We start from the raw sequence: 14,953 nt of genomic DNA on the forward strand, positions 1-14,953 counted from the left end.
GCCAACCCCAGGCGGGGATCTGCAGCACCGAGGAGACGAGAGGGGTTTGCTGAGGGTTCCTCACCAAGATGGGCAAGGAAACCTAGGTTAGTGCGGGGGGGGGCGGGTCAGCCCGAAGGGGTTACCCCCTCCGCCTTGAATCTATACAGGCTTCTTGCGTCGTGGGATAGTGAGAGAGAGGCCAGACCTGGTGGGCTGGCTCTGGACCTGCTGAGGAGGGTGGAGAGAGAAGAGGGCTGAGGGCAGGACTGGGGGCGCTGCCGCTCACCAGGAAGATGGTCCAGCTGGATGGAGGTTTTGAGCTTTGCTTTTCCAATCAGATCTCGACTTGAACGAGCCCCACTTCACTCCAAAGGTCACTGAGGGACACAGCTTTGATCTCCTGGATTCAGGCTGGATTTTCAGTTGCCCCTGAGGATCTCTTCCACTGTGGGAAAAGGCTTTTACGCTCTTGAGTCATAAACCTAGGGAAGCCACAACTGGACAGGGCTTTCTTTTCTTTTGAAACTACACGATTGCGTTACGATTCCCCGGCAAAGGTTTGGATTGTTTTTTGTTTCGTTGGGTTTTTTTAATTATCAGTGTTTGTAGAATGTAAGCTTCTTGGAGGAAGGGACCGTTTCCTTTCTTTGTCTCTGTATCCCCAGAGTGTAGCTTGGGGTCTTGAACATTTAAAGTGCTTTAAATAACTGTTCAGCAGAATAGTTAATGGAGAAAAAGGCCTTGAAAGTTGTTAACTTCCTCTGTTTCCTCTGATACTCTGTTAGTTTCACCTTCTTGTTTTTGTGAGAAATGACCTTCAAAATGTCCCAGGCACAGCAAGGCACCAACTTCCTCCACAACCCTCTTCACGCTCTGTAAAACACTTCATTGAGACCCAGGTTGGTGAGAAGCCTCAGCTACACTTTGGTCTTGGAGGGAATTGCTTCCTTTCTCCATGGAGCCATATGGCAGGATGAGGAAAACAGGCTTAGGACATCTGCTGATGGGCCTGGGCATGGGCAGAGAGGCTGCTGCCTGCACCTTCAAAACATGAAAAACCTTCCGAAGTTCCCCCGGAGAGTAAGAGGAATCTGGCAGCCCTAGCACTCACTGGTTGTAGGCACCTCCACCTGTAAATGAGTGGACATGGCATGGAGTGGGCTAGACCACTTATTACTCATGTGACCTTGGGAAAAGTCACTTGTCTTCGAAGGTAAAATGAAGCAAGTGATCAGATAATCTTTTAGGTCCTTTCTAGGGCTGCTCTATGGCCGTATAAGCCTTAGAATGAACCTTCTTCAGGCAGAAGCTTGAGAAGAAGGCATATAAAGGGACTTTCAGGAGGATTGAGCTCTAGTCGGAGAGACTTCATTAAAAAATACAAGAGGAGGCTTTGCCTTGTATGCCAAGAGAGGGAGTTTGTGTTGTTTCAGTCTAGCTCCTATGTTTGTGGAGTGAAGGGCAGAGATGATTACAGTTCTATCATGGAAGGGTTAACTGCTCCCTTGGAAGAATTAGTGTCAGGGAGCTTCAGTGACATGCTTTTCAAGGACTGCCATTGCAGTGTTGTGGAAATGAGGTTTTCTTGTGCCTTGTCTCATTTTAAGGGAGACCAATAAGATTAAACTCCCATTGCCTTATGCTTCATCCTCTCTCCTGTAATGGCAGGTGTTTTATCAGCTCATTTAACTTTTCCTGGAAGAAGGGAGATCTTTTGTTTGTCCATGGAATCCCCCTATGTCAGGACGGCAATGGTTATTGTGTTTCTGAAACCACAGGAGCATACTGGAAACGTTTTAGTCCCAGAACTTGCCTCCATTGAACATTTTTGGTTTGAAAGATTCTCGGTTCCTATCTGCCAGTGACAGCTGACGAGGGGCATGCTGAATTCCTCCTCCTAAGTCTATTTCTGAGCTAACACTGGCTGATGGCAAGTGAGCTGCTACCAAGGTTGAGCTGGCTAGTGGAAGTGCACATTTCTCTACCTGGTTTGGCTGGGGCTGCCTTTGGGAACTTGGCTGGCTAGAGAGCTATTCAACTTAGAGATATTACATGCTGTTTGGGTTATCTTTTTAAGCAAGCCACATCTCTGCTTAGCTACACCACACAGAGGGGGAGGCCATTCCCTGAAGCCAGTGACAGGCAAGCTGCTCATTGGCTTCCCAAATCCTAGCAATAGAGAGCACATATCTAGAACAGACAGAAATTGGCTTAAGGGAAATGCAGTTTCTCCACACCAACAGTGAAATGAGATGAGTTGGCAGTATTTCTCAAGGGGGTGATAGCATTAATTCAGGACACCTCATCAAGAAGTCATTTTTTTTCCAGCATGGCAAATTAAATGTTTATCATTTTAGTGTTTATGATGCATTTATGTCAAAAATCTCTCAAGTCCACAAACAGGAAATGTCTTATAACAATCCAGAAAACATTGTCAGCATCAGTAGAATAAAGACTCCTCAAATCATTACACCCTTTAAAAATGAGGCTTCTAAGAAGGAATCCATTGGAAAATCCCCCCGGGGTCTAACGGAGGTAGGGCAACTTGGCCAAATCTTCTCTGTTATTGCCAATAAGTGGCCAATCCAGCCTTTGCTTCAAGACCCCAAAGAAGGGAGAACCTACTGCCTCCGGGGCCAGTCCAGGCGACTTTCAAAGAGCTCTAAGTATTAGGATGTTTTCCTCATATGAAGTCTTAATCTGCCATTACTCCAGGTCTGCCCTCTCCCATCAAAAGGACAATTCTAACTTCTTGAGGATGCATCTGGCTTGTCTTCCCACTTTACATTTTCTTTTCTCCAAGGTAAGCATTCTAGTCCCTTCAACAGGTTCTTATATGACCTAGTCTTTGGTTCCCTCATATTCCTGCCCTACTCCACTCATGCTCCAGTTTGCCAATGGCTTTCCTAGAAGTTGGGACACAGAACTGAAAACAAGGCTTGAAATGTGGTCTGATCAGGGAAGAGTACAAGGGACCATCCCAGGTGTCCTTCCAAACTCCCTCCCTTTTAAAAGTTGGGAAGCACAATTGTTTCATATTGAGCTTTCAGAAATCTGAGACCCCAGATCTATTTTTAAAAATGAAAACATAAGGTTTTCAGTGATTGGAACCACACCCTCCCTAACTTTCAAGTACAACCATTTTCTTTAAGATATTTATCAGTGACTTGGATGAAGATGTAGAAGGTGTGATGTCCATCCTTTTTGTTTTGTTTTTGGATGGAGATATACTAGATGAGCAGAGTTGGATTTTAAGAAGGCATTTAGAAGTCGTTCCATGATATTCATGAGGAAAAAAATGTAAGGATGTAGGCTGGATAATAGTAAAGTTAAGCATATTCTGAACCGATTTAATAAAGTCAAATGTTTAATAATGTATCTCTAACAACCTGAAGAAGGTCTTTAGTGGAATGCCAAAAGGCTCTTTAACCTTACTATGTCTAATATTTTGATCAGTGCCTTGGAAGAAGACCTAGATGGCATGCTTATCAAATGTATAGACTATATCAAACTTGGGGGAGAAGTAATGCTTTAGATGAATGATGGAAGAAAGATCCAAAAGGGTCAGTATATTACTCTCCTCCTCAGTGGAGGATCTTGTATCCTCTTTTACTGATAAAAAATCTTTTCCCTATTTTGTACCTCAGACCGTTCTCTAGCATCATTGGGTCTCTCTCTCTTCGATCCGGTATGTGACTGATCTTCTCTTACTCCAGGAACTGGACCCTTCAATCATGTCCCCTCTCTCTCACCCTCAGTTTCTCCTTACCCATTTATTGGCTCTTTCCCTGCTATCTACACACATGTCCAGGTCTTCACATCCTTAAAAACTACAAGCCTCCACTTGGTCCTCCCACCTCCATAAGTTATTGTTCTGTCATTTCTCACCTTCACAGACCAAAACTGAAGCAAAGCTGTGCATCCTTGTTTTGGGCTTCTATCTTCTCACCTCCCACTCTAATGAAGTTCTTCTCACCCAGGTTGCCAGTGACCTCCTAGGGTCTTTTCTTAGCTCTCCTTCCTTGATCTCTTTGTGGCTTTAGAGGCTGTCAGGATTTTCTCCTTCCCTGCTTTTCTTCCTACCTGGCTGACTGCTTTTCCTAAGGCTTCTTTTCTGGGATCATTATCCATGTGTCAAGCCTCAGCACAAGTGTCCCTCAAAGCTCAGAACTGGTTAAAGTCTTGCCTCTTCTCCCTCAGAGATATCACTTGCTCTGGTGGGTTTAATTATCCTCCCTGCCTGTGATTCTCAGGTGAATAAATCCAGCCCTCATTTCTTCCCAGAGCTCCAGTCCTTCAAATGCCAGTTGCTTGTCTCCACCTGGGTGTCCTGGAGGCACCTCAAATACAGGGTTTGAAAACAAAACCCATTGTCCTCTCCAGATCACCTTCATTTTTTTGTATTTATTTATTTATTTGATATTTTTAGTTTTCAGCATTAATTTTCACAAGAGTTTGAATCGCAAATTTCCTCTCCATTTCTACCCTCCCCCCACTCCAAGATGGCATATATTCTGATTGCCCCATTCCCCAGTCAGCCCTCCCTTCTGTCATCACACTCCCCCTCATTCCCTTTTCCCTTACTTTCTTGTAGGGCAAGATAGATTTTTATGCTCCATGGCCTGTATATCTTATTTCCTAGTTGCATGCAAAAACTTTTTTTTTGAACATCTGCTTTTAAAATTTTGACTTCCAAATTCTCTCTCCTCTTCCCTCCCCACTCACCCTCCCTAGAAGGCAAGTCATTCAACATAGGCCACATGTGTATCATTATGCAAAATCCTTCCACAATACTCATTCCCCCTCACCTGCCCCCTCTTCCCTTCCTACAGAACTGCTTTTTCTTGCCACTTTTATGTGAGATAATTTACCCCATTCTATCTATACCTTTCTCCCTCTCTCAATATATTCCTCTCTCATCCCTTAATTTGATTTTATTTTTTTAGATGTCATCCCTTCATATTCAACTCACCCTGCACCCCCCCCTTCTCTCTCTCTCTCTTTCTTTAGCTACCCTAATACTGAGGTCTCATGAATTACACACATCATCTTTCCATGTAGGAAGGTAAACAAAACAGTTCAATTTTAGTAAGTCCCTTGTGCTTTCTCTTTCTTGTTTACCTTTTCATGCTTCTCTTGATTCTTGTGTTTGAAAGTCAAATTTTCTATTCAGCTCTGGTCTTTTCACTGAGAAAGCTTGAAAGTCCTCTATTTTATTGAAAATCCATATTTTACCTTGGAACATGATACTCAGTTTTGCTGGGTAGGTGATTCTTGGTTTTAATGCTAGCTCCTTTGACCTCCGGAATATCATATTCCAAGCCCTTTGATCCTTTAATGTAGAAGCTGCTAGATCTTGTGTTATTCTGATTGTGTTTCCACAATACTCAAATTGTTTCTTTCTGGCTGCTTGCAGTATTTTCTCCTTGATCTGGGAGCTCTGGAATTTGGCAACAATATTCCTAGGAATTTTCTTTTTGGGATCTTTTTCAGGAGACAATTGGTGGATTCTTTCAATTTCTATTTTAACCTCTGGTTCTACAATATTAGGGCAGTTCTCCTTGATAATTTTTTGAAAGATGATATCTAGGCTCTTTTTTTGATCATGGCTTTCAGGTAGTCCAATAATTTTTAAATTATCTCTCCTGGATCTATTCTCCAGGTCCAATAAGATATTTCACATTGTCTTCCACTTTTTCATTCCTTTCCTTCTGTTTTATAATATCTTGATTTCTCATAAAGTCGCTAGCTTCCATTTGCTCCAATCTAATTTTTAAGGTAGTATTTTCTTCAGTGGTCTTTTGGACCTCCTTTTCCATTTGGCTAATTCTGCTTTTCAAGGCATTCTTCTCCTCATTGGCTTTTTGGAGCTCTTTTGCCATTTGAGTTAGTCTACTTTTAAGGTGTTGTTTTCTTCAGTATTTTTTTGGTTCTCCTTTAGCAAGTCATTGACTTGTTTTTCATGATTTTCTTGCATCACTTTCATTTCTCTTCCCAATTTTTCCTCTACTTCTCTAACTTGCTTTTCCAATTCCTTTTTGAGCTCTTCCATGGCCTGAGACCACTTCACATTTTTCTTGGAGGCTTTTGCTGTAGGCCCTTTGACTTTGTTGACTTCTTCTGGCTGTATGTTTTGGTCTTCTTTGTCACCAAAGAAAGATTCCAAGGTCTGAGTCTGAATCTGAGTCCATTTTCACTGCCTGGCCATGTTCCTAGCCAATTACTTGACCCTTGAGTTTTTCATCGGGGTATGACTGCTTGTGGAGTAGAGAGTACTTTGTTCCAAGCTTGAGGAGATGTGCTGTTGTTTACAGAGCTATTTCTACACAGCAAGCTCTGCCACACCAGTGCTTCTCCTCCCCCAAGAACCACCAACCCGGAGTGAGACTCAGATCTTAAGCAGGCTCTGCACTCCTGCTCTGATCCGCCACTCAATTCCTCCCACCAGGTGGACCTGGGGCTGGAAGCAACTGGAGCTGTAGTTCTGTCCTCAGAGCTGCACCACCTCTGCTGCCCCCGGGGTAGTGGCTGAATCTGAACTCCTTTCATTCTGTCCCCACAGCTTTTCCCACTAACATTCTCTGTTGTCTTTGGTGTTTGTGGGTTGAGAAGTCTGGTACCTGCTGCTGCTCACTGATTCAGGGTGCTAGGGCCTGTTCCTTCTGGCTCCCGGTCTGGTTGGTCTGGGTGTGGCTCATGCTGGGCTCTGCTCCTTTCCACTCCAAGCTCCATGTGATAGACCTTACCCATCGACCATCCAGGTGCTCCTGGGCTGGAGCCCTGTTTCCCTCTGCTATTTTGTGGGTTCTGCAGTTCTAGAATTTGTTCAGAGCCATTTTTATAGGTGTTTGGAGGGTCCTGGGGGAGAGCCCTAGGCAAATCCCTGCTTTCCAACTGCCATCTTGGCTCTGCCCCCTCTCTTTCATTTCTTTTGGCAACCTCACTGTCTTTCTAAGAACTGGGTCCCCAACCTCATTCCACTCTCCTTTGGTCCTTAGCTCTGATCTCAAGTGTCATATCTTGTTAAGTCTACCTCCCCAATATCTTGTCAATTCCCCTTTCTGCTTCACGTGATCCATCCCCTCATTAGGGGCCTTCTTGCCATCCCCTCCCACCTGCTCTCCCTGAGTCTGGTCTCTTCCCTGTCCAACCAATTCTCTCCACACTTTCCTAAAGCATAGCTCTGATGTGCCTGTCATTCCCCTCTTCAAGAGTCTTCAGTAATTGTCTGTTGCCCAAGAGTCCTCAGTTTGGCAATCCGTATGCTGATTTGTGCTTTCATAAGTACAGGCAGCTTTTCAAGTGGTTTTAACACACAAATGAATGAATGCCAGTTGAGATCACCTGTAATCTTGCTCCAGCCTTTCTGGATTTATTTCCCAACATTCCCCCTTCATACCTGATACATTGCTTCTGGCACATGACATCCTACCTCCCACCTCAGCTTTAGTACAAGCTGCCCCTCTTCTGGGAATCCATATCCTCCTTACCTTGGAGCTTTCTTCAAGTCTTAGCTCAGGTCCCAACTCCTATGGGAAGTCTGCCCCCTTAGTGGTTAGGGCTCTCTCCCTCCATGAATATCTTGATCATATTTAGAGATTTCTTTTAACTTTGTCCACTGGCACCCTTTTGTAAGTTTCAGCAGCATTGGCTGGCATTATGTGGCCTGTGGGCATGTTCAGTGCAAAGTGGGCATGCTTTGTGTTCAGGACCAAGGCTGCCATGAAATTGCTTGATACAACACAGGCTAGCACTTCCAGAAACACCTTGGATTCATTACTCATTTGATTCTGAATTAATTTTTGGTCATTTTTATGTCGCCAAGTTTTTCAAGACCCCCACATTCAGTTACATGACCCCATATCGTGTCGAGACCCACAATTTAAGAAGCACTGCCCTTTGATATGCCTGAAATAGAATGTAAGCTTCTTTCAGGCAGGGAATATTTTGGGTTTGTGCCTTTTTACTACTAGCCACTGCCACTTGACACATAGTAAGTGCTTAATAAATGCTCATTGAATTAAATTAGAATAGATTAAACATTTATTAAGTGCCTTCTATATGCTAAGCACTTTGCCAAGTGCTTTACAAATATCTTGTTGGATCCTTACAACAGCCTGTGGAATAGGTGCTATTATGATCTCCATTTTACAGTTGAGGAAACTGAGGCATTTAGAGGTGACATCCCCTCAGTCGTACAGCTTGTAAGTGTCTAAGAAAGGAGTTGAACTAGGGTCCTCCTGCCTCTAGGCCTGAACTTCTTGAACTGTGGGTCTTGACTCCATATGGGGTCACAGAATTGAATGTGGGGGGTTGTGAAAAATTTGGCAACAGTAAAAGGTATCTGAACATGACCAAAAGTTAATTCAAAATGAAATGAGTAATGAATCTGAGGTGTTTCTGGCAGCTCTTGCCCATGTTGCATCTCAAACTTCCCTGGAACCTTGGTTTTGAACACACAGCCTGCATACTTTGCACTGAACATGCCCTCAGGCCAAGCAGCACCAACAAATGCTGCCAGAAATGCCTCGGCTCAGAGTTGAGATGACTGGATGTCATGAGCTGCAGTGTTTTTACTGTACCTACAGAATCATTCATTGATAATGAATGTTGCCTCGGGACTAGGAAAGAATTACAACAATTTCTGAAATGGCCCTATACATCCTTCTGCCATTTTGTACTATGCATTTATGTGAGGTGGCATTCTCAGCACTGATGATTCTAAAGTCAAAACACTGATCAACTCTGAAAAACATTGAAGATGCTCTGTGTCCTGCCATGTCAAATATCCACCAAGATTTAGTTCTTTATGTAAAAATAAACAAGCACATCCATTTCATTAGTATGCAAATTGGCTTCTGTTTTTAATAAATGGTAAAATCATATGGATACCAAAGAATTGTTTTGGAATAAAGTTATGATTTATTATCAACTAATATTTGATTTGTACCTATTTTATACACCTATATGGGGGAGGGGTGACATAAAAAATGTCTTGGGGTGGGGGCAGCTAGGTGGCTCAGTGAGTTGAGCACTAGCCCTGGAGTCAGGAGGACCTGAGTTCAAATCCAGCCTCTGACACTTGACACACTTACTAGCTGTGTGACCTTGTGCAAGTCACTCAACCCAAATTGCCCTACATTCCCTCCCTCCAAAAAAACCAAAACCAAAACCAAACAAAAATGTCTCAGGGAGAGGAGGTTGTGAATGGAAAAATGTGTAAGAAGCCCTGCTCTAGACCTAGTGCTCTATGTGCTGTGGTTTCCCCTAGCGGCAGCTAATGAAATTGCAGGCTAATACACTGAATGAAGTGCAATACATACCCCTTTGAATTACGGAAACAGAGGGGACCTCCACTAACAGGGGAAGTCCCTCATGAGGAGCTCCCTACATTGATGCAAGATGAAATCATATATGTATATGTATATGCACACAGATGTACACATGTACGTACTTGTCATATGTGCAAGTGTGTACGTATGTGTCTATTCTGAATTATGGTTTTATTGGTAAACGGGAACTCCCAAAGTGAAAACTCCCCCCACTTATGTAAATGGGGCAACTCCTCCATAACTTCTCATTTTAGGGAGTTGGGGCACTGAGGAGTTAAGTGACTTGGTGTATTAGGAGGGCAGAGTTTATAATCTCAAAGAGGATCATAAACATGTCTGAAACGTTCGGAATCGCCGGATATAAGAAACTCTCAAAGTAGAAGGCAGAAGAATCAAAACATTTATTTAGGCTCCACAGTAACCAACCCATGAACCAGCAACCCCATTTTGATATGTTGATCAAAAGCTTCCAGGCCCAATAAGTACGCCTTGCAAGAGTAACCAGGAGGCTACAGAGAAGCATGATTGCGTAAAGCAAAATCATGTTTCCCCCTCTATGGTAGTAAGATTACCCACTGGCCTGAAGTCTTTGTTCAGCTTTCTCCCGTAGGTCAGCTCTGCTACTGGCAGCTCCTGCTTCAGCTGTGTGTGTGGCTGAAACTGACGTAACTGTCGTAACTGCCTCTGTAACTGCCTCTGGCTCCAACTGTCGCTGTAACTGTCGCTGTAATGGCCTGAAGTCTTTGTTCAGCTTTCTCCCGTAGGTTAGCTCTGCTACTGGCAGCTCCTGCTTCAGCTGTGTCTGTGGCTGTGGCTGTAACTGACGTAACTGTCGTAACTGCCTCTGTAACTGTCGTTGTAACTGTCGCTGGCTCCAACCGGAAAAGGAAGAGAGAGGATCTTCAAGCTGTCCTCTCCCCTCTTATAGAGTTTTTTTTTGACATCATCAAGCACCGCCTGAACGACCAGGGCCGATTGGTTCTTGACTTGGCCCCTCCCCCTAACGTAGCCGTTAACACCTCCCCTCAGCCAGCCCCATGACTCATCACACAGGAAGTTGTCTGCTTCCCTGGAATGCTCCTTGGGCCTCCTGCCCCGGAAGAGCAAGCCACAGTGTCCAGAGGCTCAATGAGGTAAGCTGAGTCATTCAAAGAAAACAAAGGCCATTCTGGCTACACTCCACCCCTTGTTATAGGATACATAATCTAATCAGCCATGTATCCTAGAACATACATTGTGATCCAATTACAAAGGAAACTAAAACATATCATTCATTATAAAGCAAAACATATCATTTGGTGACATTCCTAAATATTGGTTTACGATTCAAATGTGATCCACCCCTAGGTCCCAGCAAGATAATCTCTTCAATCAATCATCCCCAAAATAATTATTAATAATTCAAATGTCCACCCCTAAATCCTTGTATCCATTACATAGGATCAATAATATCATAACAATAAAACAACACAGCAAGGATAACACAAAATAAGTAAACAGAACACTATCATCATTTCCACCCCCCTTGAACGATTGGGGCTCAAAATCTTGGGGTGAGGGGTGAAGGTCTCATTTTCCATAGCTTCTTCATGCTGAAATTGGATGTAGAGATGGCCCTGCCCCCAAAAAGTCCCATTCCAGAGGTCATTTCTTCAACGAGCTGGCAGGAATTCCAAGAATGCTACATGCTTAGGCAGTCACCGGAAAGTGCAGGGTGCTTAAGCCTGAAGGAAACAAAACTAGCAACAAGGTTAGCCAAAACAAAGGACAGAAAGAATAGACAAGTATGGACTATAATTCTTCAAATAAAATCATCTCAAGTTTGGTTGAGATTTCAGTTATGCAAAGATCCAACATCAGAGCCAAACTCAGGTGGGAAATGTTTCTTTTCAAAAGGAACATAATGAGGAAGCCAAGAGGATCCCATCCTAGATAGAGACTAAGATTGTCCTCCCAGCCTTTCCCCAGATGTACAAGTTTTCATCCGTTAATCACACAAGGTCACCTTCAGTCTGAGTGGCTTGTGGGCTTGCAGGAGCAGTTCTTATTTCCCTATTTCTCGTGTTATCAAGTCCTCTATACATTCTGTATAATTCATTGGTTGGAATTCCATCTATCATTTCAAAACCTACCCCTGCTCTCAATAAAGCAGTAAACATTTCTTTCCTTGTTACTCTCCTTTGGCGCCAAGTTTGCTGGTTATTCACTCTTCTCTCTCGAGGAGATCTATCCCTTCCCCAGTCACCTAAGTCATATAACTGTAAAATCTTATTTATCACTGTTGTAAGACGGCTCCCTACTTCTCCAAGTAATAAATTCAAAATTAGTTGTTTATAAGCAGGGGGAGCTGTCCTAATTATTAAATTCCTATGAGGCAGTCCCATTGGATCATTGTAATATTTGTCTGCAGTTCCTATCATAATGGCAGTCTTCATTACCTCCTCCTTTAGTCTCATGATACAATCTCTAAGTGAATACCAGGGTCTGTGCTCAGTGGGCCACATAGAATCAGTATCATATCTCTTATTGCATCCCACAGCGGCTAATGCCAACAGAGTAGTCCTGCTATCACCATCTCCTTGCTGATGATGTTCCCTAAAAGCTTGTTGAACTAGAGGATCATGGCTGATACCTATGAATCTCATGCAGTCTGTCCCATCTACTGATATTCCACTGGCCCCTTGATCACTGAGTCTTACCATCCAAGATATCAATGGTTCTCCTATTCTTTGGCTGAATCTACTCAAAATATCTGTGACCTCTTGCGGTGAGAAATCTTCCTGAATTTCCCTTGTAACTGAATCTTCACCTCGGGTTTCTGTCTTCCTCCTTTGTATGGGTCGAGCCCTTGTCTGATCATTTAACCATCTCCTATTCTCTGTGTGAGGCACATCCTGAACCCCAGTAGTGTTTTGTGCCTCAGCCCCTAACATTGTCTCATTCTCTCCCCACTCACTTCCTCTGCCACCATGGCTAGGACGAAGCAGGCAGTCAGGCTCTTTCTGGGCTGGGTTGAAATGCACTCTGGGCTTTTTTGGTCTCCTGTTGCTCTTAGCCACATTAATAGAAAAGTTCTCATTTGAGTCAGTTTGGTCTCCTGCTATCTGAGATTCCCCTTCTTCCTGTGGGGTAGGAGTGCCCCCATGTCTTTCACTTAATCTCAATCTTTCGTATACTAGCCGGTAGGCTGATAACACTATCCAGCTTTGCCTAGATAGTGATGCCCCTGACTGAATCCCAACTTCTTGTAAACACTTTTCCAAATCCCTAGGATCTCCTCTCCGTAGCCTTGGTTCCCAGTTTTCACAGGGTCCAGCTTTTTTAGCCAATTCTTTTGCTAGGGAGGAATAAAATGGATCCTCCCATCCTGGGATATTCATCTCTTCCTCTGGAATTGTTCTGCTTCTAAATAGAGATCTTATACCTAGCGATCCCATCCTCGTCGCCAAATGTATTAGGAGGGCAGAGTTTATAATCTCAAAGAGGATCATAAACATGTCTGAAACGTTCGGAATCGCCGGATATAAGAAACTCTCAAAGTAGAAGGCAGAAGAATCAAAACATTTATTTAGGCTCCACAGTAACCAACCCATGAACCAGCAACCCCATTTTGATATGTTGATCAAAAGCTTCCAGGCCCAATAAGTACGCCTTGCAAGAGTAACCAGGAGGCTACAGAGAAGCATGATTGCGTAAAGCAAAATCATGTTTCCCCCTCTATGGTAGTAAGATTACCCACTGGCCTGAAGTCTTTGTTCAGCTTTCTCCCGTAGGTCAGCTCTGCTACTGGCAGCTCCTGCTTCAGCTGTGTGTGTGGCTGAAACTGACGTAACTGTCGTAACTGCCTCTGTAACTGCCTCTGGCTCCAACTGTCGCTGTAACTGTCGCTGTAATGGCCTGAAGTCTTTGTTCAGCTTTCTCCCGTAGGTTAGCTCTGCTACTGGCAGCTCCTGCTTCAGCTGTGTCTGTGGCTGTGGCTGTAACTGACGTAACTGTCGTAACTGCCTCTGTAACTGTCGTTGTAACTGTCGCTGGCTCCAACCGGAAAAGGAAGAGAGAGGATCTTCAAGCTGTCCTCTCCCCTCTTATAGAGTTTTTTTTTGACATCATCAAGCACCGCCTGAACGACCAGGGCCGATTGGTTCTTGACTTGGCCCCTCCCCCTAACGTAGCCGTTAACACCTCCCCTCAGCCAGCCCCATGACTCATCACACAGGAAGTTGTCTGCTTCCCTGGAATGCTCCTTGGGCCTCCTGCCCCGGAAGAGCAAGCCACAGTGTCCAGAGGCTCAATGAGGTAAGCTGAGTCATTCAAAGAAAACAAAGGCCATTCTGGCTACACTTGGCCACAATCACACAAGATTTTGTCTTGGAGACAAGACTTGAAACTGGGTTCTTCGAAATTGTCTTGGATCACTGTATTGCTGAGAATAGTAAGTCATTTGCAGTTGGTCATTGTACAGTATTGCTGTTACTATGTGTGATGTTCTCCTGGTTCTGCTTACTTCGCTTTGCATCAGTTCAGAAAGTCTTCTCCAGCTTTTTTGAAAGCATCTTGCTCATCATTTTTAGCATAGTAGTATTCCATCGCAATCACATACCACAGCTTGTTCAGCCATTCTCCAATAGATGGGCATCCCCTTTATTTCCAATTCTTAGCCACCAAAAAAGAGCTGCTATAAATATTTTTTCTATACATGGTTCCTTTGAGGATTGCAGATTCAGAGCTGGAGTGGATATCAGCAGCTAACTATTTACGCCTCCTAGTTTTCTGGATAAGGAAACTGAGGTACATTAAGAAGTAACGTAAATTGCCCAAGACCATGCCCAGGCAGGAAGCATCCAAGGCAGGATTGGAATCCAGATCTCTTCCTCCTGAGTCAGTATTCTTTTCACTAAACTTCCTGACTTCCTAGGCAGCAAGCATTTTAGCTCCGACTAGGTGGGAGGTACTGAATGGGGAACTGGAGACGTAAAATCAAAATGAAAAAGGCACTGCCCTTACAGAGTTTATATTCTGGAGGTGGGGTGGAGGGTAGAAAATCATAATAATGATAATAGCATTTACGTAGTGCTTTAAAATTTACAAAGTGCTTTATGTATGCTAATTTTATTTGGCCTTCACAACAGCCCTTTGAGGTAGGTACTCTATTCCGATTTTCCAGATGAGTGACTGAGACCAAAGTGACTTACACAGGATCATACTGCTAGTAAGCGTTTGAGGCCAGATTTGAACTTAGATCTTCCTGACTCCAGGTCCTGTGCTCTATCCATGGTACCATCTAGCTGCCTAACATTTATACAGATGAGTAAAAACCTTCTTAGCTGCTTTTACATGTTTGAAAGACTGTCCATGTGGAACAAAGCTTACCCTTATTTTACATCCCAAGATTGGTGGGGGAGGGGTAAAAACCATGATCAATGATGGAAATTATAGCAAAGAAATTATAGTTAAATATGAAGAAGGACTTTCTCACAGCAGGAGCTGTTCAGAGATGGAATGGAGGCTGCTTAATGAGGTGGGCTGTTCCCCATCACTAGAGATGTTAAAGTAGAGGCTGTTTGAAATATGGTGAAATGAGAAATGATGAGAACCCTGGGAGAAAGTGAATGTTTCATCCTAGAGTTCATTAGCACCAA

Source organism: Trichosurus vulpecula, chromosome 4, assembly GCF_011100635.1.
Source record: "Trichosurus vulpecula isolate mTriVul1 chromosome 4, mTriVul1.pri, whole genome shotgun sequence".
Taxonomy (NCBI): domain Eukaryota; kingdom Metazoa; phylum Chordata; class Mammalia; order Diprotodontia; family Phalangeridae; genus Trichosurus; species Trichosurus vulpecula.